The 27,970-nt window shown below is 32.9% G+C and overlaps 1 protein-coding gene and 1 long non-coding RNA gene across 4 annotated transcripts in view; both read right to left on the bottom strand.

Moving 5' to 3' along the window:
• LOC130900180 (uncharacterized) overlaps positions 1-27,970 on the bottom strand; it is a 265,111-nt gene that overhangs the window by 52,303 nt on the left and 184,838 nt on the right. The gene's annotated exons all lie outside the window — the stretch shown is intronic.
• On the bottom strand, positions 504-27,970 carry LOC130900185 (uncharacterized). The gene is made up of 2 exons (XR_009060147.1): positions 27,224-27,970; positions 504-4,618 (listed from the first exon to the last, which is right to left on the bottom strand). It is a non-coding gene; the product is annotated as an uncharacterized LOC130900185 (long non-coding RNA).

Below are 27,970 nucleotides of genomic sequence, written 5' to 3'. Positions count from 1 at the left end.
TTCATTTTGGTGATAAAATTCTCACCTCTCTCAACATTTCATTACATACTTTATCTCGTTCCAATGCCTCTTTTGGAGGGTTTCACCACATTTTATCTATATTTTCCATCGTCTTGGTCTAGAGTTATGGATTTAATCGAGATACGTTGTATCCATTCGATTTTGTCCTGTGCCTTTCCTTTCGATCTTTCGATACCAAACTTTCTGCCTTCACCTCTTCTATCCAATTCTTCTCTGTTCGGTTTCATCTTTTCTCTTCTCCAACTCTCGCAAGAATTTTTTGGGTATTTTCTAAGTAATCCTTTGGGATCTAATTTTTTCTCAATATTTTCTTGTCACAGGCTTACAGCTTCTTTGCAAGTTCTTTTGATAATATTCGTAGTTGTGGGAAACGAATAGATTTTGCTGATCTTGATAATATTTTGGAATTTAACGCTGCTTTTATGGCTCCTGTTGTCTTGATTCCCTTTGGAATCATATTTTCTAACTCTAGAATTTCTGTATTTTTGTTTTTAATTGTTACCCCCGGATATTCGAATTGGGTTACCTCTTTACGGCAATATTCTTTTCCATTGTCTATTTTTATTGATAAATTGCTCGTTGGTCTTTGCGAGTTCCCTTCCAATACCATATATTTAATTTTTTGTTCATTTACGAGGATGGTCCCAGAAGAACCTGGCCCAACAATAAAAACACAAATTTTGAAAAAAAAATATTTATTTTCCAACGTAATCTCCTTTTAGCTACACTTTTTCCAGAGGTGTTCAATAAATTGGATACCCTTTTTATAATAAGAATCATCTAGTTCTTCAAAATAGCCATTAAATTAACATCACCATCATTGGTGAAAAAATTTTGAGCACCGAGACATTGTTTCAAGTCTGAAAATAGAAAATAATCCGATGGGGTTAAATCTGGCAAATAAGGTGTATGAGGTAGCAATTCAAGTTTTAATTATGAAACGGCTTTTCTGTGAAACATTGCCAAAAACTCGATGGAAACATCTTCACGACGTTGTTTTTGTTCCATTGTGAGCAAACGCGGCACCCATCTTGCAGATAGCTTTTTCATGTCCAAATTTTCAGTAAATATGCGATGCACTTTTGGAAATGCCTACTATTTCTACTAGTTCACACACTTTTAGCCGACGATCATCCAGTACCGTTTTGTGGATTTTCTTCAACATTTCCGAAGTCGTCACCTCTTTTGGTCGACTGCTGGTCTTCGCAGGTTGTGTGGCCTCGTTTAAACTCGGCTACCTAATATTATACCGTTGATAACAAAGGAGCAGTCTCACTAAAAACCTTCACTATTGATGGCTGTCAAGCAAATACTGAATAACGTGGTGTCTTCAAACTTGAAAAGTATGCTGTACATATTGTGTACTTTCTAATACTGCGGCAACTAACGCCATCTCTAGGTCAAAACAGGTACTTCTGGGACCATCCTCCTATATATAGAGTATTTACTTTTGCTCTTGCTTCTAACCTACCTAGGACGTTTTGGATTAATATTTTTAGTCTAGTTAAATTCACGATATCGCCCTTTAGTATCAATATGATTTTTTCTAATACTGGCGTCAAATATTATATGTTGAACAAAGACGACGAGCATGGGTTACCTTGATTTAATGACTAATTATTTATAAATTAAAAAGCAATAATTTTTGTTTCAATAGAATCATCCATTTTTAACCAGTCATATAATAAAATGGTAATGATCCACCATTAAGGTTGAGAGGACAAAATTTCTGAATATACAGTTGAATGAGAATCTATGGTGATAGCGTAAGTAGAAATGTATCAAAATTGTAACTGTTTTATTTCATAAATTCTCTTCATTGTGTTGAATTTGTCGTCTTTGTGTTTTCTCTACATGTTCTCTTACTTTTTTCATAATATTCTTGAACCACAGAACGTAGAATTTTCGAATTTATACATCAACAAAATGTAACCAACTAGGTAAATATATAAAATCAAGTCAATACTAATAAACGAGGTGTGGCTATTAAATAACGACATCGATGATATAACATATTGTAACGTTTTTCGTATTTATTTACATTACACTCTTTTTATTCGTGGGGTGAATTAATAAACACTATCTCTTACGTTCTTAATTTATTCACACACTATACCATACACTTAACTTATAATAATTTACTTATAAATATCACTTAAATAATTTCTACGATTACTTTTACTGATTCGTTCTTTTTACTACTAAACCAACTACGTTTACACATTTATATACCTAAATAAAATTCTAGAACAAAAAACAAAAGACTTCTGATGTATTATTTACATTTATTTATCACCTTCAATATATAACCCTTCTCTATCCCTACGAATCTTCCATTGTACGAAAGAGTGCAGGAAGTCCTCTTCTGTCAGTTCCTTCAAGGCGTGCGACGCTTTTTCTTTCACAGCTTTAACAGACTCAAAAGTTGTTCCTTTCAATGCAGGTTCGATTCATCACACGTTATAACATTTTTAATAAGTTTGAGTCATTTTCAATTGCATTCAAATATTTTCACGAGCTTCAACATCTTCTCATCTTGAAAACGATTCAACCACTTAAAAACATGTGGACACGACTAACATTCATTGCCATACACTTGTTTTAATAAATTATAAGTTTGAGTTGGAGTTTTTCCAAGTTTCATTTGAAATTTCACAACAATCTGCTGCTCTATTTTTATGGCTGCACAAAAATACAGCGCCTATACAAACGAAGGCAACAGCTTCTATGGTTTGTCTATAGACACGGTAGATATCGCATTCGAAACAGCAGACTTCGTGCTAAACAGCTGACAGTTGTTGATCTTTGGCGCATGCGTACTTTTTCTGTAGCAGCGCTAATCTCGTTACTTAGCCACACCTCATAATATTTGATTTAATAGTTCCAAACTAGATAGGCGTCACAATAAATAATAAAACAACCGAAATAGTTGAACTGGAAGTTAAATTATAGGAGAAATTTTAGTAATGGTTGTATTCAAAAGCAAAATGTAAATAGAATGCAACAGAAAATAAAAATTCAGTTGATAAATAATAGACAAAAAGAAGATAGAAGTAAAGTGCAATGAGAAGATAACAGTTTTATGAGAAAAACTCAAACAGCATAATAATTAGAATATCCTATTCACAATTCCAGTAGATTAGGAATCAGGACATCATATCAATTTTTTTAGGTAACTGTAGACAAAATCTGACATATATGATCAAATTTGACCCGCACTGACCCAAGAAAATATAAAATTTTTACGTATTTTAATAAAAATGTTTATTATAGCCTTTGAAATAAAGTCCTTTGGAGCCAATATAAGCTCGCAAACACTTAATCCAATGTTAACAATTGTAAGACTCGGCTGAGATGACTTCCAGTACCCCAAGTCAATTACTTTTTATGGCTCATAGCGCGTTGTCCGAAAAGGATGTTTCAGTTTGACAATCTTGCTGGAATGTGACGAAGCATTATCGTGGTGAAAATTTTATGATTGACTGTCTAAAAATCCGGTCGTTTACGATAAATTGTTCTATGTAAATACTTCAATATTGCCAAGTAGTTTGACCCTCTGGACTAAATTCATGGGAAATCACAACACGATAATGGAAAAAACGATGAGTCCTACTTCGATTTTCTATCAATTTTTACGTGGTTTTTTCGGTTCCGGTTCATTTTTTGAGCGACTTCATTTGATTTTTGAACAGTTTCGACTTCATATTCATAAACCCACGTTTCTCTGACGTCACTAGTAATAATACGTTTGATGAATGTAAGATCCTAAATTAAGTTGTCTTTTGCAATGTCTACTCGACGTTGTTTCTGCAATAGATTCAAATCTACCATTCACACGTTTAATACCCAAAACATTAGGCAAAATATGTTGATTCGATACATAAGTGATGTTCAGAACCTCTGTTATATCTCGCATACTGACGCGACGATTTTCGAACACCATTTCCTCAAATTTTTTGATGATAACGTCGTTAACAGTGGTGAATGAAAGACTCGCATGAGGTACGTTTTCGACAATTTCATTGCACGACTACCACTGAATGCATTGCAACAATAAAATAGTTACGTTCGAGATAAAGTAGACTATACTTCTCCAAAATTTTCAACGATTTGGTACACGTAATTCTATTCAAAAAACGAAATTTCTAGCAAACTCGTTGCTCAACATGTTTCTTTCGCCAGACAAATTTTTCTAATCGTCCACAAATAGCTGACACACACTAATTGAAATATGGTGCTCACACTCTGCACGAACAGAAAAAAAATTGTACCAATTCAATACAAAAAAGTTAGCGATTCTATTTAAGCGCGAAGTTTGAATGCACCAGTTCGGGTCAAATTTGATGAGACCATGTACATATACGCTTTATACTATTTAAAATATTTACCTCCACACCTTCTAATTATATTTCCTTCAAAGTCAAAAACGCATGGCGATGGAGAACAACGTATTTCTGGTGAATTTAGTTGATTCAGTTTCTTTTCAGGTATTCGTAGAAAGTCATTACTGATGTTATCAATCCTAGAACCGTTCACATCTTTCAAGACCGTTTTTTGGGACGATTTGTACATATCGTCCACTTTGGACATTTTCTTTCTATTAAAAACGAGTTAAGTAAAGTCATTGGGGTATGACATATTTTCTTAGTAGTATTTTTGATAGCTGGATATACATTTATATAGAAATTATTAAAAAAATATGGATTAATTTACATTATTAATGCTGAATGTAAAATCATAGTATCTGGTTTATTAATAAAAATTTTGTGATACTGTTCAGTTTTTGTTAAAGAGTGATTGATCAAACGCTATGCTTCATTTAATAATAACAAATATTATAATAATACTATAATAATAATATAAAACTATCTATATATGGCAAAATACTTATAGTAAAATCATGAAAATTTGTACGTTTGGGTTTTCGGATACGATCTTTTTAAATAAAATATTTTCAAAGATGGCTGACTTCCAGTTCTACCGGAAGCCGAATGTAACTTTGTTATTTTAAATAGAACACCCTATATATTAATGAATTTTTGAAATTAACGTAAAATTTTAGTATACTTTTGTCTAAAAACTTTTTTCGAAAAATGAATACTTTTAGAGTTATTAATTCTTTTGTAAAAAATTTGACGTTGCAGACCCTTATAAATTATTTTTTCACGAGGATACCCTTTAAGATATGAAAATGGTTTCTATTCGGTTGCTTTTAGCAAGGTCAGACGTATTTGAATCTATATTGACAAATTTGTCATTTTACAGAGGGTGTGCATAAAAGATGTTCAAAGTTTAAATTCATAAATATCAAATTTCTTTATTTTTTTGAATAGAACCACCCGGTTTGTTCTATTTTAATGCATTTAGGGGTAGAAAATAAGGCAAATTCATGTATACTTTTCTATACCTAATCCTTACCGTTATCCAGATATTCAATGTTTTCTGTAAATTTTAAGAGATGTAGGTGTAGTCTAAATTTTATTTTGACCCGTTGATACAAGCACTAAGAAATAAAAAAGTATTTTTCTTTATCTTGTCAAAGTCTGTAAAAAAAATCAAATCAAATTGTATTTACTAATTGCAACTTTGAGTCGTTTCCGAGATATTTGAGGTTTTAAACTATCATTGTAATTTTTTATAAGTTTTAATTTTTTTATGTATACTTTTAGTAGGCTAAATCACACTTATTCAACTTTTATTACTCAATTGTTGATATTTTCAAAAATCGTTAAAATGGCTCGTTCTAAATTTAATAACGAACAAATAAAATTTAGACAATACCTGCCTCTCTAAAAATTTACAGAAAACATTTAATACCTAGATAAGGGTAAGGTTTAGGTGTAGGAAGGTAAACAGTTTGCCTTATTTTTTACCCCTGAATGCATTAAAATAGAAAAAACCGGGTGGTTCTATTTTAAAAAATGAAGAAATTTAATATAATTATTAAGTTAAACTTTGAATACTTCTTATAAACACCCTGTATAAAATGAAAAATTTTTCAACATAGATTCAAATACGTCTGACCTTGCTAAGAGCAACTGAATAGAAACCATTTTCATATCTTTAAGGGTTTTCTCGTAAAAAAATAATTTATAAGGGTCTGCAACGATCAAATTTAAAAAAGAAAAAAATTAATAACCCAAAAAGTATACATTTTTCGTAAAAAGCTTTTGCACAAAAGTATACTAAAATTCTACGTAGATTTCAAAAATGTATTAATGTACAGGGTGTTCTTCCGGTAGAAACGGAAGTCGGCCATCTTTGAAAATATTTTAGTAAAAAGATCGTATCCGAAAACCCAAACGTAGAAATTTTCATGATTTTCATGATGTAATAGAAACATCGAAACATATCATAGGCGCTACTGTATCCCATGGTTCAGGAGGTTATAGAGAAATATCTTCAACTTATTCTTCGATTAATGACTAAGGAAAACCACAGTGAGCAAAACAGTTTTTTATAGTAGTAGCAGTCACGTTTTGCCAAGTTTTATCAATAATTCGCATTGCTTGTAATACATCTATGTGAGAATCTTCTCTTCCATATTTTGCAACATATACCTAACAATGTCTTTAAGATATAATGACCTTTATGATGCCCTGATCCATCGGTTACAATTTTGATGTAGTGTTAGGAGGTAAAAACTCGACTGATAACTCGTTATTGATTTCTTCTTTTTCTAGCCATTTTCTCATGGATGTCTATGAGTTTCGATTTTACGATTTTTTTATAAGTAAAAGTGAGAGTTTTTCTGTACCTGTTATGTTTGCAGCAAGTGAAATTATTAAACATCCCTTGCTATACTTCCCATCATGGCATTTATGATTTCTGAAAGTTAGAGTTTTATCAGGAAGACATTTATCTACATTGAAGATGTCTTCAGGCTCGTAATCACGTAATAAACCTATCAGTTTTTCGCTGGTCCATTTGTTGCAAGTTGCAAGATTTTCACATGCACTTTCCCTACAAACTTTTTTAAAAACAAAGTCATGCCTACGCTTAAACTTTTCCAGCCATCCATTGCTTGCTTTGAGATCATCAAATCCTAAAGACGAATACATTTCAGCTTTTCTTATAACAATAGCCTAGAAATGCTTATATCTACATTGTGGCCACTTTAATAAGCCGTCTTTTCCACGAAAAACTTTGATTACTCCCAACAGTTTTTATTTTATCTTCTTCATTCTTCATGATCGTCGAAAAATTGTTCCTACAATTTTCTTTGTTTGACTAGGTAATCTTCACTGCTTCGAGCACCACTCAAGGTTTTTAATTTATGTTTCACACTCATTGCTTATCAATTTCTTCACGTGGAGGTCAAAATAAATGTGAATTTCCGTCCCAACTAAGTCTAAATTTTACAATTGCCAACAGTAGATCTGACGTTAGCTATAAATTCCATTACCATTTCATAGAATTGATAATCTAAATTAGATACTAACGCACAGTATTTATTTTATATTCGAGATACAGAGGTCCATGTTTATTTATTCGAGTTATGAAGGGAAAATATGTATAGAAACAGATTCCAGCTACTAGCTACTAGCCTGAATTGCCTTGGTACTTCTGTCGCAGTGTCTTTGTTCGCCCTAGCACAAGTAGGATCTCCAGACTTGGAGAACGACACCAACTTTGGAGTAGCTCTTCCACTAGGTCAAATTCCAGGATTTCTTATGTTTTGATAAATCAATTGTAGAGGATCTGAGGGTATGACTGAAGCAATTTGGTTTTATCCCTATTCCACAGGTTCCACCACCAATCAAAATTATAGTGCCTAACTCGCGTTTCGATAACAAAGTTATAGTCTTCAAAGACTGAGTTTACCTTCAGTTATTGAAGCGCGCGTCAGACGGTGTCATTTGGATTTTGGTGTAGAGGTGGTGTAAACAGTGTATTCAGGACAACACACCTTGTGTAATGAAAAATGGGCGAAATAGTTCCGATTTTGGGGTGAAAGTCAAAAAGAAATATCTACACAAAAATATATCGATTAACGAACCGAACAGAATTTGATAAAAACCACGTAATTTCGAAAATTATTCAAATATAATAAGAAATATAATGTTTCATTTTTTTTATTCTAGTTTGAGAAAGCGAGGAAAGTTTTAATTTCCGACTTCTTACCCAGAAAGGCAACATTTCATATCATATTATCGTATCATCTCGTATAAAAGTTGAAAAATATCAATGAATTTTTTTTCAAGTTAGATTTTAAGCCTAATTTTTGATAAAAATAAATTATCCGAAGATTATTACTTCAACTTATAGAGAGTTAAAATTGTGCTTAAAGGGGAAGGGGAGAAATATTCCTTCGAGTTTGGGAGGTTTTCGATTTATCGAGGTTCAACTTTATTGTATTTCCTAGGCCGCATTGCCAAAATAAGTCGAATGATTTTGTGCATCGATTCATAACTGTGAATGAAACCTAGATTTGCTAATGAAAAAACAGTCAAGACAATGGAATAGAAAGAGTTATCCTGCTCCAAAAAAGTCTAAAGTGGTTTCATAGACAATACCTGAGTGCGACCGATTTTTTAGTATAGTCATGAGATTATGTTCATCGACTAAACCCTCAAGCTAAAAAGAAAATTTGAAGTCCTAAGTCAGAGGAGAAATTAGTATAATTAGTATCTATCTCCGTTCATTTCAAACCAGGAAAAATTCCAATCCCCCGAAATAATGTTCATCCACAAACCAGCAATTGATTGAAGTTTCAGTATGAGGGATTATTAAATGTTTTACCAACGAGAAATTTGTTAAAATTCATTCAGACTTTCAGGAATAAAAACGTTGATTAACCTCTTTATTCTAATACACGGAAAAAATGTTAACAAATATTGATTTATGAATTAATATTATTGTTAAATTAAAATATGCTAATGAATTAATTAGTTATTTAGGTATTTCTGAAATTATTTGATTTAATACTTATTTCATTTAAAAATATTAATAAGGAATAATCATTTTATCATAACACTCATATTGGAGTGTGATGCCGAATAATTAATGGTAGGGTTAGGTTATTTCCTTCCAGCTGAAAATTTGTAAACTGATTGTTAATATACTGTTGTGATAAATGGAAAAAATCAGCTAGCAGTAAGTAAGTAAGTTAACCTGAGTTAGCGGATACATTTACATAGGCAATAGATGCTTAACTCCTACGTAATCAAAGTATCAGCTGACGGTTTTTCCACTGAGACATAGCCAGCTGACTTATATATGTATCCACAGTTATATTTATATTATCGTCAATAATATTTTTATTTGAGAGGAAATCACTGAAAGTATCAAGTTTTTTTCCGGCTGACGTATAATATAGGGTCCTTCACGACGAGCTGAAAATTTGCTTGCATGGATTTTCCGAAATGCACGTTTCAGCTAAAATAATTTCAGTTTTCTGAAACTTCCGGTTATACCAGTGGACCTAAACTTCGTTATTTTAAGCGGAATGCTATGGTTTCTTTTGAGTTTTTGAAATCTATGCAAAATTTCAAAATAACTTCATATAAAGCATAATAATATTATGCGAAATTTTAATTTAACTTTATACAAGGCATAGTATGCCTAAAGTCCACAATTTTTTAATTATTTCACATTTTCGAAATTTTTAGACACATACAGCCCTCCACTAAAAAAATTATATTTCTAAGTTTAAGTGAGTCAGTTCTAATATTTTTGGGATTTGGACAAATAACACTTACAGCTTTCAAAATCTGTGAAAACCTTGACAAAAATTTATATAGGGTGTTCAGAAAATGGTCCCGAATTTCGCTATCTAAAAACTTCGAAAACAATGTTTAAGCTTAACCGTCTAGCTGTTTTCATTGTGTTTGTTTGTTTGTCTGTTGATATGCTTTTTTTGGTCGCTCCAGACAACCGACAATTAAAGTCCATGAAAATTTCAGTTTTCTCAAGTTTTTACAAAAAACGTTAATTTGAGATATATGAACGGAGTCCCCTTAATTTAAAGGGTAGATTCCAATGGTAAAGAGAAAATGGGGGTTGCCACTTAAAAAAATTAAGTTTTCGAAGTTTTTAGATAGCGAAATTTGGCACCATTTTCTGAACACCCTATATAAATTTTTGTAAAGGTTTTCACAGATTTTGAAAGCTGTAAGTGTTATTTGTCCAAATCCCAAAAATATTAGACCTGACTCACTTAAACTTAGAAATATAATTTTTTTAGTGGAGGGCTGTATGTGTCTAAAAATTTCGAAAATGTGAAATAATTAAAAAATTGTGGACTTTAGGCATATTATGCTTTATATGAAGTTATTTTGAAATTTTGCGTAGATTTCAAAAATTTAATAAAAACCATAGCATTCTGTTTAAAATAAGGAAATTTGGGTCCACTTCCGGTACAACCGGAAGTTTCAGAAATTTGAAATTATTTGAGTTGAAACGTGCATTTTGGAAAACCCATGCAAGCAAATTTTCAGAATACTAGTGGCAGTACTTTCCCATATACATATCGATTCAGCTCGTCGTGAAGGATCCTGTATATAATAGTATATTCGGCTGAATGTTTTATTTTTTCGAGATTTTGGCATAGTTACAATTTCACAAATTTTTAGCTGAGAGAAAATGACTAAATTTCTTTGTCGTGCGTGGGAGGCTACTGCCGCTAATCCCACCCACCGAGCCGCAGCTGACGTTCCCTAGGCTTTATTATACAAGTCTCCGATGCATTCTACTAATTTTCGTTCAAAAAGAACTTGATCGCGTATTTCTGTTGCAGGTTCCCGGACTATCAATTTTAGTACCATTAAGTCTCCACAAAAATTGGTTTTCAAAATACAGTACTTTGCATTTGGCCACCCTGTATAAAAACCATTTGTTTGCATCACAACAAATAACAGTTTTAATTTTAAACATGGTTTCAAAATTTATCATTGATAGTAATGATGTTATTGCCTTAGAAAACAACCAAATTCCTTGTTTTACTTTTCAAGGGAAAAGAGTATCATCAGAAACATATTTCTATTCAATCTCTCAATTCCTACAACGTTTAAAATCAGCATTAAGCGAGTTTATACTTGGAAGTAACAAAACTTTATAGTTTATTTGAGAAAATACTATAATATAATTAATAAACTATTCTTTTTAATATTTCAATGTATAATACGCAATTATGAAAATTGTCCACACTTGTTGCAAATAATTAGAGATACTGAGAATTCGTTAAGCACATGTCCCCTTTAGTTGGAACGTGATGTTTGTTAAATATTTTTCATTATTTAACGATAATACAAAGATCGTTTGAAAATATAATGTTTTTAGTTGTAATTGAAATGGAATGTTTTATCTTACAAATGTTTTTAGATATTAAAATTCAAATGCAAGTTTTCTGACTAATAAAATATTTTATTACGGCATAAAAAACAGGATAAAAATAGCTGAAGTAATTTGTCTTTTTAATAGAAACGTAACTTGCTAATATTTCCATTTTACCAAGTTATTTCGAATAATTCCGGCAATCTGACTATATCGATCGTCGATCATAACATATTAACTTACTTCTTGAAATAGTACTTCCCCTATATATTTTCATATTATATATCTAATTCATATGATTTAAAAATAAGTTTCTAAATGACAATAGATCTATTATTAAAATTGTATTTCTTTGAATTTTTGAAAGATTGATAAAAAATTGACGTTTCGACTTAACTTTAGTCTTTATCAAAATATGATATTGACACAGACATGCGTATTTATATTAATCAATAGATCACCTACATCATGAAAATCAAAATAAATTGTCAGTGTCAATATCGTTAGGTAATACTTCTTCTTCTTCTTCCTTCTTGTATGGTAGGTTTGAAACCTGTTTCTTCTTCAGTTTCAGCCTCCTGGATCCAGATTGTCAAACTCCGCCTGTATGACCTCTGGGTGAATTGAGTAGCGCAGTGGTTGTGTTGCCGGTTCCAAGCCCGGATAAAAGAGGAGGGTTAATGGGCCAGGTTAGCACCCTACCCATCGTGAAACAGCAACATGCTCAAAACCTAAGCAGTAAGCCTCAAAGTTGGACTGATCACAAGTTAGGTAATACAATACTTTTATTTGAAAGGCGTTAGCCCAACCAATATAAAAGCTGAAATAGATTGTACTCTGGGAGAGACTCCTCCTTTGTTATAAACAGTAAAATATTAGTTAACAGAGTTTAAGCGAGGCCACACAATCTGCGAAGACCAGCAGTCGACCAAAAGAGGTGACGACTTCGGAAATGTTGAAGAAAATCCACAAAACGGTACTGGATGATCGTCGACTGAAAGTGCGCGAGCTAGCAGACATAGTAGACATTGCAAAAAGTGCATCGTATATTAACTGAAAATTTGAATATGAGAAAGCTGTGCGCAAGATGGGTGCCGCGTTTGCTCACAATGGAACAAAAACAAAGTCGTGAATATGTTTCTATCGAGTGTTTGGCAATGTTTGACGTGATTCCATCACTTCACACCCGAAACAAAGCAGCAATAAAAACAATAGACGGAAAAGGGAGATCTGGCTCCAAAGAAAGCATTTGGCTGAGAAGAAATTATTGATTCATCAAGACAATGCAACAGCTCACACATCTGATATTAAAATGACCAAAATTAATGAATTAAAGTCTGAATTGCTACCTCATGCACCCTATTCGCCAGATTTAGCCCCCTCGGATTATTTTCTATTTACAGACATGAAAAAATGGCGGTAAAAGATTTTCCAACAATGAAGAAGTGTGTCGACAGTTAATGGCTGTTATGAGAAGCTTATTGAACATCGCCAGGAAAAGGAGATTACGTTGAAAAATAAATATATTTTTTTCCAAAAATTTTTGGGTTTTTTTATTGGGTCAGGTAATTCGGGGACCATCCTCACACCTCTTCTTATTTCCATTTCAAATCCCTTTAAAACTAACTATTAATTCACCTGTACAAGTTTTATCAAAAATATTCAATTGCATAATGTGTTTTTGTTTCTATTTCTTCTTTATTTAACCGTATTATTTCAATGAAATCGCATTTTACGGTATTATAAATAAAGTTGGTTATGTAAACAATTTCTAATTATTTGCAATTGTGCTACTGCTGCAAATTTGCAATTAAAAATGTAAATGTTTTCATCTCTTTTTCAACAAGATTAATGACATACGATCAAATATTTAAATAACAACAATCTACCAAAATTAAAACGCAGTAGATAAATGTCAACTTTATTAATGAGTGCAAATATAAATTGAACATATATGTAATGGACGAAATTAATTACCTATCTTTCGGAGTATAATTAATAAATTTTACCAATAAAAACGTACCCGACCAAACTACGCAGTTGCACAATGGACCCGATACACTGAAAACCTAGCCAAAATTGTAAATTGTCAAGTGTTCAGGAATGCCGCAAAGCTTGATAAATTTGCAAAAGGGATGCTTGGTCTGTAACGGGGTGCGATAAAATATACCTGAAACGTCCACCGTCACTTGAATGTGCAGTGCAGTGACTAAATGTGTAAATCTAGAGAAGATTTTGTACTATTTATTTGTGTTTTGGATAAAGAAAAAACGATTAATAGCAAACTTTTTGTAGAGATACAAAATTAGTTACGACTAGTCACGTTTTAATTTTTTGTTTGATTGTAAGCGTAGTATATCGAATCTGCTAAAAAATTAGCTCTTCTTTTGAAAATATCGTGATTTTTCTGTAACGGATATATGAGGTTATTCCACTTTTTCTTTAAAACCTAAGAATCTTTTCAAAAATAATACGGAAGAATTTCATCATGTTCAGAATGTTGTCCGCAATCATTTGTTATCTGAAGAGCATGATGAAGAAACATCTGTGGAACTTTGCATTTATCAGCATGTTCCGCATTTTTGAAAAGGATAGCAAATCGCTAATAAAATGGAAGAAAAAGTTTCTGGGACAAAAGACTGCTTAGCTTAATGAACTGTTTTCATTACTTATTGCATATTTGCCTGATGAAACACCATCAACTTCTCGCATGATATGGCCCGAAGTAACTTTTGAAATCAGTAGCGAGAGGAATAAAAGAAGCAAAACCAAAGTTGTTAGGGCAACTATCCAAGGAAGAACCAGCATTCGGAAATGAAGATTTGAAAGCATATCGAAGAAGCCACACTAGAAAATCGTCACGGCAATTCACTAATCTTTTTAGTATTTTACTAGTTTCACTCGATATAGTTATTACTAGCTAGGAAGTTGCCACAGTAACGAAGGAAAACATTATCACCGAAAATCCTAGAGTTTTTGAAGCCATCTGATGAGGTAGAAAATATCTGTGAATCAATTATGTTCTTCTCGGAAGAAGAAAGTTCAACTGAAATCACAACGACTGATAGTGACGATAGTTTTGTCGCTACACATTCACATCCAATTTTCTGACCTGATTTTCAAGAAAAAAGTGCTAATATAATGATTTTTCAAAGAAATATTGGGTCTGTTCCAGCAGTATGCTCTGAAAATATTTCGAACATTGCTACACTACGCATGACTTGACCGTTATTTGGAGAGCAGTACATTCCATGATCAGTTTAAACAGAAATACGAGTTGATGATTTTTTTACAGATTTAAGTGATTTAATAACCCTACCTGCACATAACTCACATATAAATGATTTTATTGTATCAGAGAAGAAAACATATTGGTGTAAAAACTGAAAATGCGATTTTATTTATTGTCTCGAAATTGAATATTTTTTGATTGTATGATTTTTCATCATTGAAGAGTGACATTACTTCTGAGCATTGAAATTTATTCTTGAGAAGATTTCCTATTATAGTATGAATCAGGATTTCCAATCAATGGCAACAATGGCTTCAAGAAATTTGATTTCTGTGAAAATCCTTGTTTTTATCATTTGGCCACTGAATCATTTCAGAAGTCTCATGCTCTAGAAATATATGACTCAAATTATACTAAATTAACGATAATGATAAATATGATAATAATAAATATATTGTTATATGATTATAATATTGAATCTAGAGAAAAAACGACCTCATAACTAATAAACAAAATAAATATACAAATGTGACATCTGAAACTGATTTTATTATTTCCTCCACTTTGGCAATTAAACATACGGCTTTGCTGATACTGTTCAAAAATGTGGTTCTATTAACCATAAAATACTCTATGAATTCCTCATCACTGTATTGCTGAAGTGTTTCCTGGATGTAATTTTCATTTTTAGTCACTCGCCCTCAAATTCTTCTAGTAACAATTGCTTTCATAATTCTATTCAGTTTCACTGGACCATTCACTTTCTATCTCCAACTTGAAATATCTCAGATCCTAGCGAATCTAAATGTTCCAAAATGCAATCAAAATATTTTTATCCATCTCGAGCTACCCCTGAACAAGTTAAATGTGTGGTGGAGCGTAAAATTTTTGTTTATAACTTGAAGTGTTACATCGAAACTTGTTTTGCTATATTTGAACACAAAACCACAATGTTAAAATTGGAAATAACATGTGAACCAATTGACGTGTGGAGTTCTGGGAACTGTCTGAAATACATGATTAGATTATTTTCACTCAAATCTAAGAAATAATCCGGAATGCCGATGACATAATAATTTTGTACAAAGAAATTTATTTGGAACGATTGAAAGAATTAGTTATGTATTTAGTAACTAGCATTAATAGGAAAATTTGTGATGTTAAAATTTTTTCTAACAATAACACTATACGGGTCAGAATATTATTTCTCAACTTAAGCTTCACTTATGATAGATAATATTTGAGGAGATGGACTGCGCAAGTAGCGTTCTGTTTGTATCACTTGGTAGATGAATAGTAGTTGTTTCTAATATCGAAAATAGTAAAGGAAGCGAATATGAAAGACTATCAGTGGATCGACAACCTTTGTTTTGCTTTCTGCAATTTGGGTCCTGAAAAAAATAGTTTTGACGTGAAACAACCTCCTTTATCCTCCCAAAAATTAAAAGATTAACGTACTTCTTTTAATGTAAAAAGTTAGTATACTCATATTAAAGTGAGAAATATTCTACACATATAAATTTTAATTGAAAATAACTTCCACTACCTCGACAGATGAAGTAAACTATTTTAGCAATTGTACGTTGGAGGATTTAATCCTATTGTACGGGGAGCAATGCAAAGTTTTTGGGGGATTTTGTAGTGAACTTACTTTTGTATCGATCATTTACCCAACAAGATTGACACGGAATTCTTGTTAAGTACGAGGGTTTCTAATTTAGTTTTGATATATGGCAACACTGAAGTGAATATGTCAAATCTGACATTGCCATTATAACGTTGGACATTTTTAATGGTGAATGTACTCGGAACGTGTTGTCATACGAGTGCTATTTGGGTTGTTAACAGATACTTGAAACATTCATCTTGGTCAGAAAGTGGAATTAAATTGCGAACATTTCGAAGCAAATGACCAATTTTAAATGATACACCAGCATTTGTTTGCCATAAGGGTTCAAAAAAGTCAGGGAAATTAATCGTAGAAGACGAATCAATCTCCACTAAGACAATACGAGCGCTCGTAGGTCAGTTTAAATAAAACCGTATTTGAACAGTCAAAAAATCGAATTGATTTCCGCAGATCTAAAATAAATTAAGAATCAACGTTTTCATTATAATGTATGTTATCGTTATTCTCAATAGCTTCCATAACGTTCATCAGTTCATTTTATATTCGCAAAAGTATCAATTTCTCTTGAATGTAATGATCATGTTAATCTCTTGTGGACTATCAAATCTAGTACCTGAGTTCTTTGAGAATATGTTGCAAAAGAACAAACTTCTTATAAGTATACCAAACAAATCTTAGAAGATGTAATTTATTACATACATCTGTAGTTCCATCGACAATAACAGCAACGTAATTACTTTTTTATTACATTCGCAGCTTCTCGAGGTGGTATGTATTCGAGAACGTAATTTCGATTACTTTCGATGTTTCCCTGAAACATTGTTGCTTAATTAAAGTGTTCTTTCATTCCCCTATCGAGTTTTGAGCTAAAATAAACTATTCCTTGGAACATTTCTTTATGGACTACATAGTTTCATTATGATTTCTTAAAGATAATTCAAAAGCCCCACAGAAGCGGATACAATTAATTATTATATTTACACTTTTTTATTATAATTTTTGGTTCGATTTCGCTGTTTTTTAGACATATATCTAAATTTAGCTTTGGTGTGAACAATAAAACACTCGCTCCAATCGACAAGCGTCACAAAATTTTTCCTATTGAACTGTATGCTTAGACAACCTTTAACCGACACCATCAACACAAATCTAAACTACCTCAAAAGATCTCCTTGTTCGATACGGAGGACATTAAATTCGCGTCGACTCAGAGCTAGACCAAACGCATTTTTTTCACTCTTCGTATTATATATAAATAGAAAGACTGAGAAAAGCCTTAGCGGTTTCCCTGCAGCATGTTGAACCGGTTCTCCAGTCAAATGGCCGACGATAGGGAATAATGCAACCACAGATGTATCCGTCCGCCCCAAAATAAATTTGAAATAAACAAATAAAAAAACACAAAATTTCAAAAAACCAAAAAAAAAAAACAGATGAAATCCCTCAAAAATAAAAAATAGGCCCTTAGAAATAGTTAGGCAAACACAACCCCACACAACTATCACAACCCCGGTCCTGCAGAGGAGCTATTACTATATCAGGGCCGACTCTAACAAACCCCCCTCCTTACAAGAATCCTCCTTATCCTACCAAACTTTAACCAACGAATCTCTCTATTTGAAATTGTCCAATAATATTTTTCATTAGAATAAAACATATATTTTATTTTTGGTAGGGTAGATTTTACAGTTATTGAACAATTAGTATGCGTTCATCCAATTAATTTGGAATTTTTTCAATCGTAAAAGCTTGATATCTATATTACAAGAATCAGAAAAGAACGGACATTGTGAATCATTTAATACTTGCATATCCTCATTAAAAAAGCCTAGATTTTTTGAATTTAAAATTAAAATAATGGATATCTTTTGACAAATATGTTCATTTAGTTATGTCTTGTTTATCTCACCTTTTTAAGATATCCTTATCACTATTATATGATCTTTTTGTGTAGGAGGGATTCAAACACATTTTTTAGACAGTGTATACGGTAGAAAACTTTTTTTAATAATGTTTGGAATATATTCTACATAACTGTTCCGTCTCCTATTTTTTTTTTTGGTTACACATGCAGTTGCTGAAGGAACTGGCTTTGTTTATTATTACATAGTTTAAAAAAATATATGTCCAACAACTATGTAGATAATGTCCCATTACTATGCTGTTTACCCTATTGCTATGACATGGCTGCACTTATTGCACTTATTGCACTATTCACTTAATTTATCATTTTTCATTTAATAGGTATCCATATCATCTAATAATATTTACAAAAAATCCAATACGTTTATAAACTTTTTACGTCTAGGTTGACTCAATTGTTGTCAATACTTATTAGAAAACTAAACTTATTATCAACAAAATGTATATTCTACGTGATAAAGTCGAGGTTGTTCCAAAATATTATATAATTAAATCCTATTGACGTATGTCTGAAAAATAATTTAAGCAAAACATATCCGTCCAGCATAGTAAACAGATAAATACTATTTTAATTGTAATATCAAGGGTTGTAGGCGATTATTTTTTTCTTCTTTTTCCTTTTGTCGTATCACTCACTCATTTCCACTTTCAAATCGTTCATACCATAAGAACAGTCTTTAGAGTAAATAAATTATCCTACCATAGGCAGATTTTAATATTACGTCACATTTGTTAGTTTTTTTTAACTTAAAACAAAACTTGATGTTATTGCGTTGTAGATTAATGTTTTACGACAAATTAACGTACGTTATAGTAAATTACTGACAAGTTGGAAATTTGTCACTGATTATCTACATTTTACATTATTACTGTTTTCCACTCGAAAAAATAATAAATTATTGTTTTTTTTTCTCTGTAGCTATTGGTTTTGTGGAAAAAATTTGAGGATAAAAATATTTCTAAATAAAACAAGGATTTTTAGTTACAATTTTATTATAAAACTTCATTTTGAAAAAAAAAATTATATGAAACAAAGAAGGGCTATTAATTTTACCCTTGTATAATGTAACAGGAAAAAGTATTTTCTGTCTATCACAAATAATCGAAAAGAGAACCGTAAGATCACAAGAAGTGCACCTACTATTGGTAGACTTGAAGAAAGCGTATGACACAGTACCTGTCTCAAAATTATGGGAGGTTCTGGAAAGAACGAGCATAAATACCACTCTAATAAAGGCTATAAAAGAACTATACAGAGACACAACAGCAAAAATAAAAATAGGTAACAAGGTGACAGACGGCTTCAAAACAACCAAAGGCTTGCGACAAGGGTGTTGTTTATACCCAACTCTGTTCAACATATACATAGATGAAGCCCTAAGAATTTGGAAGAGAAAATGTAAAGGAATGGGACTAACTATTGGGGAGAGCACCTTGTATACACTGCACTATGCCGATGACCAGGTAGTGGTAGCACAGGAAAAAGAAGATCTGGAGTACATGTCTAGAAAACTTATAGAAGAATACCAAAAATGGGGTCTACAGGTTAGCACGGAGAAGACACAATACATATGTATAGGATCAGAAGATTCACCTGGGGATTTAGATCTAGAGGGAAAAATAATTAAAAACTGTAAGGAATGCATATACCTAGGTGTAAAACTAACAACAACAGGACGAAACGAGGAAACAATTAGGGACAGAATAACCAAAGGAAGAAAAGTAATAAGAGCCCTGAACTCAGTGCTGTGGCAAAAGAATATTAGACCAGAAACAAAAAAGAGAATATACAACGCCATTTTACAACCAATAATTACATATAGCTCCGAGGTTTGGCAACTTACAGAAAAGCAAAAAAATAACTTAAATGCAGTGGAAATGGATTTCTGGAGGAGAGCAGCAAGAATATCTAGAACGGAACATATAAGAAACGAGGAAATAAGAAGACAATTGAAAGTAGAAAGAACTTTAGTAGAAGATATAGAAAAGAAACAGTTGATTTGGTACGGACACGTTAAGAGAATGGGAAGAGAACGACTACCAAGAATAATATTAGAATGGACCCCCACAGAAAAAAGAAAGAGGGGAAGACCACCTAGAACATGGCTACAAGGAATCACTAGAGCAATGTCCGAAAGGAACCTAGCAGTCGACGACTGGCAAGATAGACAGGCCTGGAGATTAGGAACCCAAAGGCGTATAACGCTATAAAAGGGGATATATATATATATATATATATATATATATATATATATATATATATAATGTAACAGGAATATTGTGGTTAGTCCTTTGCGAGTACACGAAAATTACAGAATTTCAAGTTTCTAGCTTTCCTGAAATTTTAGAAAAAAATTGAAATTCAATTTTAATCACCACCTCTTAAGTCTTAAGTGTGATATCTCCGAAAGGCTGAGGAAATTTTGTTGTAGGAAAAACGCATATTAATTTCATACGAGAAAGCACCTCCTAAATTTTGTCCCATAAATTAAGAAACGCCCTGTAGGTTGAGTAAGTATAACGATAGATTTTCAGTTAATTGAATTAATTATTAGAAAATATTTTTGCCAAAGATGGGATTCGAAACAGAACACGGAAAATAGATTTATTGTGATATTTTTAATATATTCAAAAAGACTAGGTTAATATTTCTTTAGTAGGCAATCCTACTAAAGGGTAAACAAAAGAGGGAGCAAATAAGCTTCAGCGTAGACGGAGTCAATATAAAGCCAGCAAAGAACCTGAGATACCTAGGTATAACTATTGACGAAAGTAGAAATTTTGGCAAACATGTAGAAACAGTAATAAAGAAAGCAATAGAAAGGGTGTCCAAACTTGCTCGGATTATGCCAAACGTAGGAGGTCCTAGGCAAAGCAAAAGAGCAGTGTTGTGTAGTGCTATGCAAAATATTGTCCTATATGGAGCCCCAATATGGCAAAAAGCGCTTATGAGAAAAAAGTACTATACTACGGTCAATAGAGCACAAAGAGACATGCTGTTGCGTGTAGCCTCCGCCTTCCGAACTGTGTCTAGGGTAGCACTCCAAGTAATTACGGCTACGGTGCCCATTGATCTCTTATCCCAGGAAAGAACATCCAAGTACAAATCGCTACAGAATAGCAACGAAGCTAGAGAAAGTTCCCTCACAACATGGCAAACTAGATGGGAAGGTGAGACAGTAAAGGCCCAATGGACCAAAAGGTTAATACCAGACATCAAGCCGTGGGTTAAGTGCGAGCACCGCCAGGTAGATTACTACCTGACACAGGTCCTAACAGGACATGGTGTCTTTCGATGTTATGCCAAACGGTTCAGAAAAGACACCACGGATAGATGTATATACTGTGCCGCCGTAGACAGTGCCGAACATACCATCTTCGTATGCTACAAGTGGAGAGAGGTCAGAGACAGGACTTGCAGACAGCTGTAATGCGAGCTCACTCCAGACAACATTGTAGAGAAGATGCTTGACAGCTCAGAGAACGGGAAATCGGTGCATAACATGGCTAAGAGTATTCTCAGCAACAAGGAAAAAGATGAAAGACAAAGACAGCAGAGAGAAAGGAACCCGAACTCCTAATCCCGAGAGGGGAAGGGAGACGTAGGGTAAAAGGAAACCACTGATAGCCCGTCACTCATGAAGTATGTTCCAGGAACGATGCCATAAGTGACAAAAGGAGCCGTAGACGACTAGAAGGACACTCCAACCGTCCGAGCCCCTCTGCAAAGCAGGACTCCGCAGAGGTGGTGAATTTTTCCCAGCAAAACGCTGAGGAAGTGTGACAAGTCGTTATTAAAAAAAAAAATATATTTCTTTAGAAAATTATATAAGCTGGACTGCTGCTATCCTTCACAGGATAAGAGCAAGATTTTGATAATAAAATCGATGATAAGCTATCGTTCTACAAACAGCATGGATCAGAAAATCGCGGTAAGAAACACTTTTTTTTCTTGGAAAATCTCACTTTGTGAGGAAAATCGTAAGTACGTTCCAGCTCTTTGATTACTCCAGAAGGCAGGAATCAGAAAATTGGAAATATTATTGCGTAGACAGAGAGAAAGAGAAATGCTTTATTGTCAAAAAATTGTTACAATTTGTAGACACAAGCTTGTAAAAATTAAAAAAAAAACATAAATATAACTAAATAAATATACAAATAAAATAAAATTTCAATATACAGAAGAAAAGCGTGATGAGTAAAAAAATTATAAGTAATAGTAATAGGTAATAATTAGTATAAAACTCCATAGCAAAAATTAAACCAGTATGCAGCATGTCCGGAATTAAATATTATTATTAGAATAGAAGTCGTTTACAGAGTAGAAGGCATTTTCCAGTAAATATGCCTTCAAACTATAGTCGTGCAACGACCTTTCTGAAATTAGAGAAGCGTGCTTACGAATTAGGCAAACTGATTCAAAGATAAATAAGGAAGGAGGAGTCAGAATTTTTAATCTTTTAAAGAAGTCCCTTCAGTGAGCTCTCTGGTTTAGTCCGAGTAAATATCTAACAGCCCTATTTTGTAGTTTGAAGATTCGCTTAAATTGAGTCGCACCACACGTATCCCAGAAGGGAAGGGCATATCAGAGATGCGACTCAATCAGTTCTTTGAAAACTGATCTTAGCGCAAAGCAGGAACAACTTCATTTTTTCGATAATATGTAACTTCCAATTCAAGGAATTGTCCACAACAAGCCCTAAGAATTTTACAGATTCAACGACGTCAATGGTGGTGTTATATAAAAAGTGTTACTGAACCCGTATAAACCTTCGTTGTCAAAGTTATAAATCGAAAAACTACCAATTTTTGAGATTACTAGGTCAAAATGACCTTACAATAGTTTCGTAAAATATTCTTCATTATAAAAACTTATATATTTCAATTTTTAAAAAACAGTGTGGTCTAAACCTTTTCTAGTTGTAAATATGGTAATATATTTTGTTATACTCGTATTTTAGTGTAGTAAGGAATAAATATTAGAGACTTTGTGAAGAAGATGTTGAATATTTCGAATTTCAAATGGACAAACAATATAAATCATGGGTTACTGATAAAGTTTCTAAAAACTGCTTGGATTACTTCGGTATTCTTATAATCTGGATGGAGTCTAAGAATCATATTGATGGTTTTTTACTTTTACGTAGTAGATGTTAAAGGCTCCAAACGGAATCAAATGTGTTTTGAATAATCCCCATCGTGCCACACGTTTGAAAAGTAACTCGCATGCCCCCAGAAATAATGATGTTGCCAAATTCACAGAAATCGGTACAGGCTACCAGTGAAAGTGAGTACAACGGTGATACATTTTCTCCAGTGTTATCCCCTTCAAATGATCGTAATCTCAGTTTATTAAAACAAGAATTTAAACTGTTAGTCTCCAGATTGCAAGAAAAAAATATTAATACCAACGGTAACAATAACAACATGTAGAGCAACAGGAAGAGAGTTATTATCTTGTTTTGCTAAAAATCAAGAATTGGTGTACTGTAATGGAATCGCGAAGTTACTTATTGACATGCGTTTAAAAGAGTTCTGCACAATAAATTTTCATAAATTTCAATTGACCATTTACAAAAACTCAAAGAAGTATATAAAAAATTTTTACTTGGTCAAGTTGATGCCCGAAATACAGATCACTTTTTTAGTAGTAAGAAACATCAAGCAGCAGCTGCCAAGAATACCAAAGGTAACCAATACAAGGAAGAAGAATAACAAATCAACGATACAAGAAAACGGGATGGAAATACCTTAATTCATTTGTATGTGGAATATTGGGAAAAGATGTTTGGCCTGTGAGAAAATATTTAACTTTCTGTGAAGCCAATGTAATAATGGAGCTGTTCTCAAGCAGAGAGAAAATCATACCTCGAGTATTAAATATGAAGTTTAGAATGATAAACCCATTTTTCAAAGAGTTAGACAAGAACGGAAATTATTTTAATTGCCTTTCTATCAAATTTCCGAAATTGATGAAAGATACAGATTTTATAAAAGTTACGACTGTTTCGGAAAGTAGAGCTTTTAAGTTTTGTGTCGGTATTGAAAATTTCCAAAGTAACCATAAAGCACAAAATTATAAAGAAATTGTGCACAAAAAAATTCAACCCAAAAAACTTCATATTTGTTTTAAAAATTTTTTTCTGTGCTTACTTCGATGTATCTTGATTTTTCAAAACAAAACTGACTTTATAAATATCTGATAGTTTATTCTGAGTTTTCCAATGTTTGTCATGTAAAATAAAAAAGAAGATTGAAAACGAACGAGAGAATATTTGATATTTTCATAAATTGGGACCCTTAATATAACCAAAAGTTATCAACCAATCAATTTATTTTCCTACTATTTTGGTATGTCAATATCCCTTCATAGTTTAAAGTTGTGAGCGGCCAGGAAGCCGTTGCGCACATTGGCCTTCAGATAGGTCCATTGTGCCCCACTTGACGTTACCAAAGGCCGATGTCATTTGAGAAGCTGCTCAGGCGCTTTGGTTTGAACTCTTTTATGTCATTAGGCAAGTTATGAGGTTTGCTCAGGCGTTTAAGCCGCGCTGGGCACTCACAGATAACGTAGTCCGCAGTTTCGTTCTCCTCCATGCACAAACGGCACTCCGGATCGTCCGTGATCCCATGGCGTGGTGATGGTGTCTTAGATGGCAGTGTTCGGTTAGAAATCCGGTCACTAGTCGGATTTCGCACCTATTTAGTTGGAGCTGTGGTTTGGCGTGAGACGCAAGAGGTGCATCGCTTGTCTCATGCCTGGTGTCTCTATCCATCTCTGCCAGGTCCGCCTTGCAAGTAGACCGTTGAAAGATGCGATGGCAACGCTTTTGGACACACCAAGAATGGGTTCTGGGCCCATCGGTGGGTTCGTCCATCCCAAACTGGCGAGTGAGTCAAATATCCCTTATATATAACTAAATTGGCCCAATATGTACCGGATTATTTTATTGTCTTTTCAACGAGTAGTTACATGCAAATCTTTATGTTAAATAGCTCTTTTAGAGACTCTCTATTCTAAATATACAAAAAGTCTTTGACACCATTATATAATGTAAACATTTTACAAAATAATCTAATGATCATTTCCAGAATTTTTTCCGCTTTACAAGCCAGATCCTTAGTATCAAAGTTCTTAATCTCATGGTTACTGTCATTAAAGGAGTGTACGTATATCTACCTGCGTAATTTTTCCCATAATTTCAAAAAAAAAATGTTTGATGGGATCATAATAAGTTCGGTTGAAAATCTCGAAAATAGGGTAGATGAAATCATAGTTAATGATAAAAAACGATGAAAACTTCGGAGTACGAGGATATATTGAAAAATTCTTAGCATACTATAAAACCAAACAAAATTTCAAAGTCAAAATATTTTTTTTCTTCTCCTCTTAACCGGATACATTTATTATAGCGAACCTGCAACGTCTTCAGACCTTTCAAAAAAATGTTTCTTCTTGCTCTTCCCGACCTCCACAGCTTTTATTACCTCCTCGTTGGAAAAAAATTTACGTCTTTTTGAACTTTTTTACAGTTGGCATGGCAACATGAGATTTGTGTGCAAGGGCGTTGTCCTGCAAAAAAAACACCTTTGGATAGCTTACCGCGTCTTTTCTCTTCAATTTTTTCCCGTAGAGTGGCCAGTAATGTCGAATAGTAATCTCCAGTTATTGTTCTACCCTTATCCAAAAAATCAATCATGATTACTCCATGGCAATCCCAAAAAACTCAAGCAAGAACTTTTTCAGCAGATTTTTGGACACGGAACTTCTTAGGTCTTGGAGAACCAGAGTGTCACCATTCCATCGATTGTTACTTTGTTTCTGAATCGTAGAAATGTACCCAAGTCTCATCCATAGTAGCAATTCGGTTTAAGAAGTCTGCATCGTTTTCAAATCGAGCACAGATCGAACGCGATGCTTCTACCTTTGCACGCTTTTGGTCAACATTCAATCATTTGGGCATACATTTTGCAGCAATTTTTCTCATGTCCAAATTGTCGTGAACTATATGATGAACGCGTTCGTTAGAAATATTCAGTGCTTCAGATATCCGTTTTAGCCCAATTCGACGGTCTGATAAAATCATGTCATGATTGACTGACACAGAAACTGGCCTTCCCGATCGGTCATCATCTTCAATGGAAAAGGACATTGATCACTAAGGGTATTAAGCATATCTTCCTCAATCTGCTTACCTCATAACCTTTTTAAATTTAAATTAAATTTCGGTGGACATCTTTTTTCTTTTAATTTATTGCGTAATTCTGTTATATTTTGTTTATGCATGGAACTGGTCTAGGCTAACTAAATATCAATACATCCTCGTATATTGTACAAACGTCAAGAATATGAAAACAAGAATGGTTTAGAATAAATCAAATACTATAAATGAAACCATATATATGGACACAACAAAAAAAATACCTTGACTGGTCATAGACACACATAGAAAATCATCTCTTTGGTAAATAAGGAGGTATACCGAAGACAATAAAAGTACAACACAAAACCGAAGAAATTCAATACATAATAATTATCATGCTAAAAATTGTAGGGTTGGAAATTCGAGAGCAAAACTGAGAAAAAAAAAAGGGAGAAGAGGAAGCGAGGCAAAAGTGGTGAAAAGGGAAGACACGAACTATGACTACGACTAGGATAGTTACAGAACTAGCCGATAAAACGATATTAGAAAATAAAAAACATTTTGCTTTAAACTTATACGGATAGAGAGGTATTAGGATTAATATATATCGTAGTATTTACCAGATGTTTTTAATATTTTTTTGTAATTTTATATTTCTTTTTATATAATATAATGGCTGAAAGTAACTGACATGAAAAATTTAACTATTAGTATCAATTTGAAATAGCTGTGCTAATTTGCAGCAAATAAATAATTCAAACATTGACATTTATATAACAAAGTATTATATATGAGTATTATGTGACACGTTGATTGTTTTCAAATTTTTGATGTTTCACATCAGTATATTTTTCTTTTAAGAACAAAATTTGACGATAATAAATACTTAATTAAACAATGATGCCAATTAACAAACAAAAATGGAATAATTTTGAATCGATTAACCAGCTATCAAAAATAACCAATAAAATATTTTTGGTAATGACGAAAATAACTCACTTTCACAAACCAACTTTATGATTTCCAATTAGCATCTTCAGCGTTCCACATCTGCCAATATAACTTGATAATTCGTCCCAATAAAATTCAGTTAACGATCTATACGACACTGACATAACTTTAAACTTTTTTTTAACAGAAAATTGCCGAGTCTGACATAGGAACGATTGAAAAAATGTGATTTTATAAACGCGTGGTATATTTACCGGTATCTATCGAACTGAGATATTTTATGTGTTACGATACGAACTAACGTGTTCGTTTGTAGTTACGTCTGGTTTTCACATTTCACATGAACTTTCTTCCGGCCTCCCAAACACATCAGTTATAATGATTGCACTATCTTCGTTAACGCTGGTTTAGTATTCATATAAACAACTTTTGAAATAGTGACGTACATGTTAACTGCTTTTAAAGACGCATGCGTTTGACGAGAATAGGGAGGAGTTGCGTAGGAATGTATGCAAATATTTGTTTAATTGTTCAATATTGGTATAAAAGAAATTAAAGGTTGATACATCTCACCGTAAATAACGGCTCAGCGAGAATTCGTAATTAATTTTCCTTGAACTTATTGATGTAGTAATTTATAAATACACGCGATTTACGTACCATGCAAAATATTTCAATGGAGTAAGAATCGAGTATTCGAATTTTTTGTCATTGAAAAGTTACCCAATAATTTATTGGTTCATGAATGATTGCATACAGTGCCCGCAAAAAAACTGGAATGTTTAGTTCCAAAGG

Source organism: Diorhabda carinulata, chromosome 12, assembly GCF_026250575.1.
Source record: "Diorhabda carinulata isolate Delta chromosome 12, icDioCari1.1, whole genome shotgun sequence".
NCBI lineage: Eukaryota > Metazoa > Arthropoda > Insecta > Coleoptera > Chrysomelidae > Diorhabda > Diorhabda carinulata.
The sequence above is the reverse complement of the archived record's forward strand: the minus strand, read 5'-3'. Positions and strand labels throughout refer to the sequence as shown.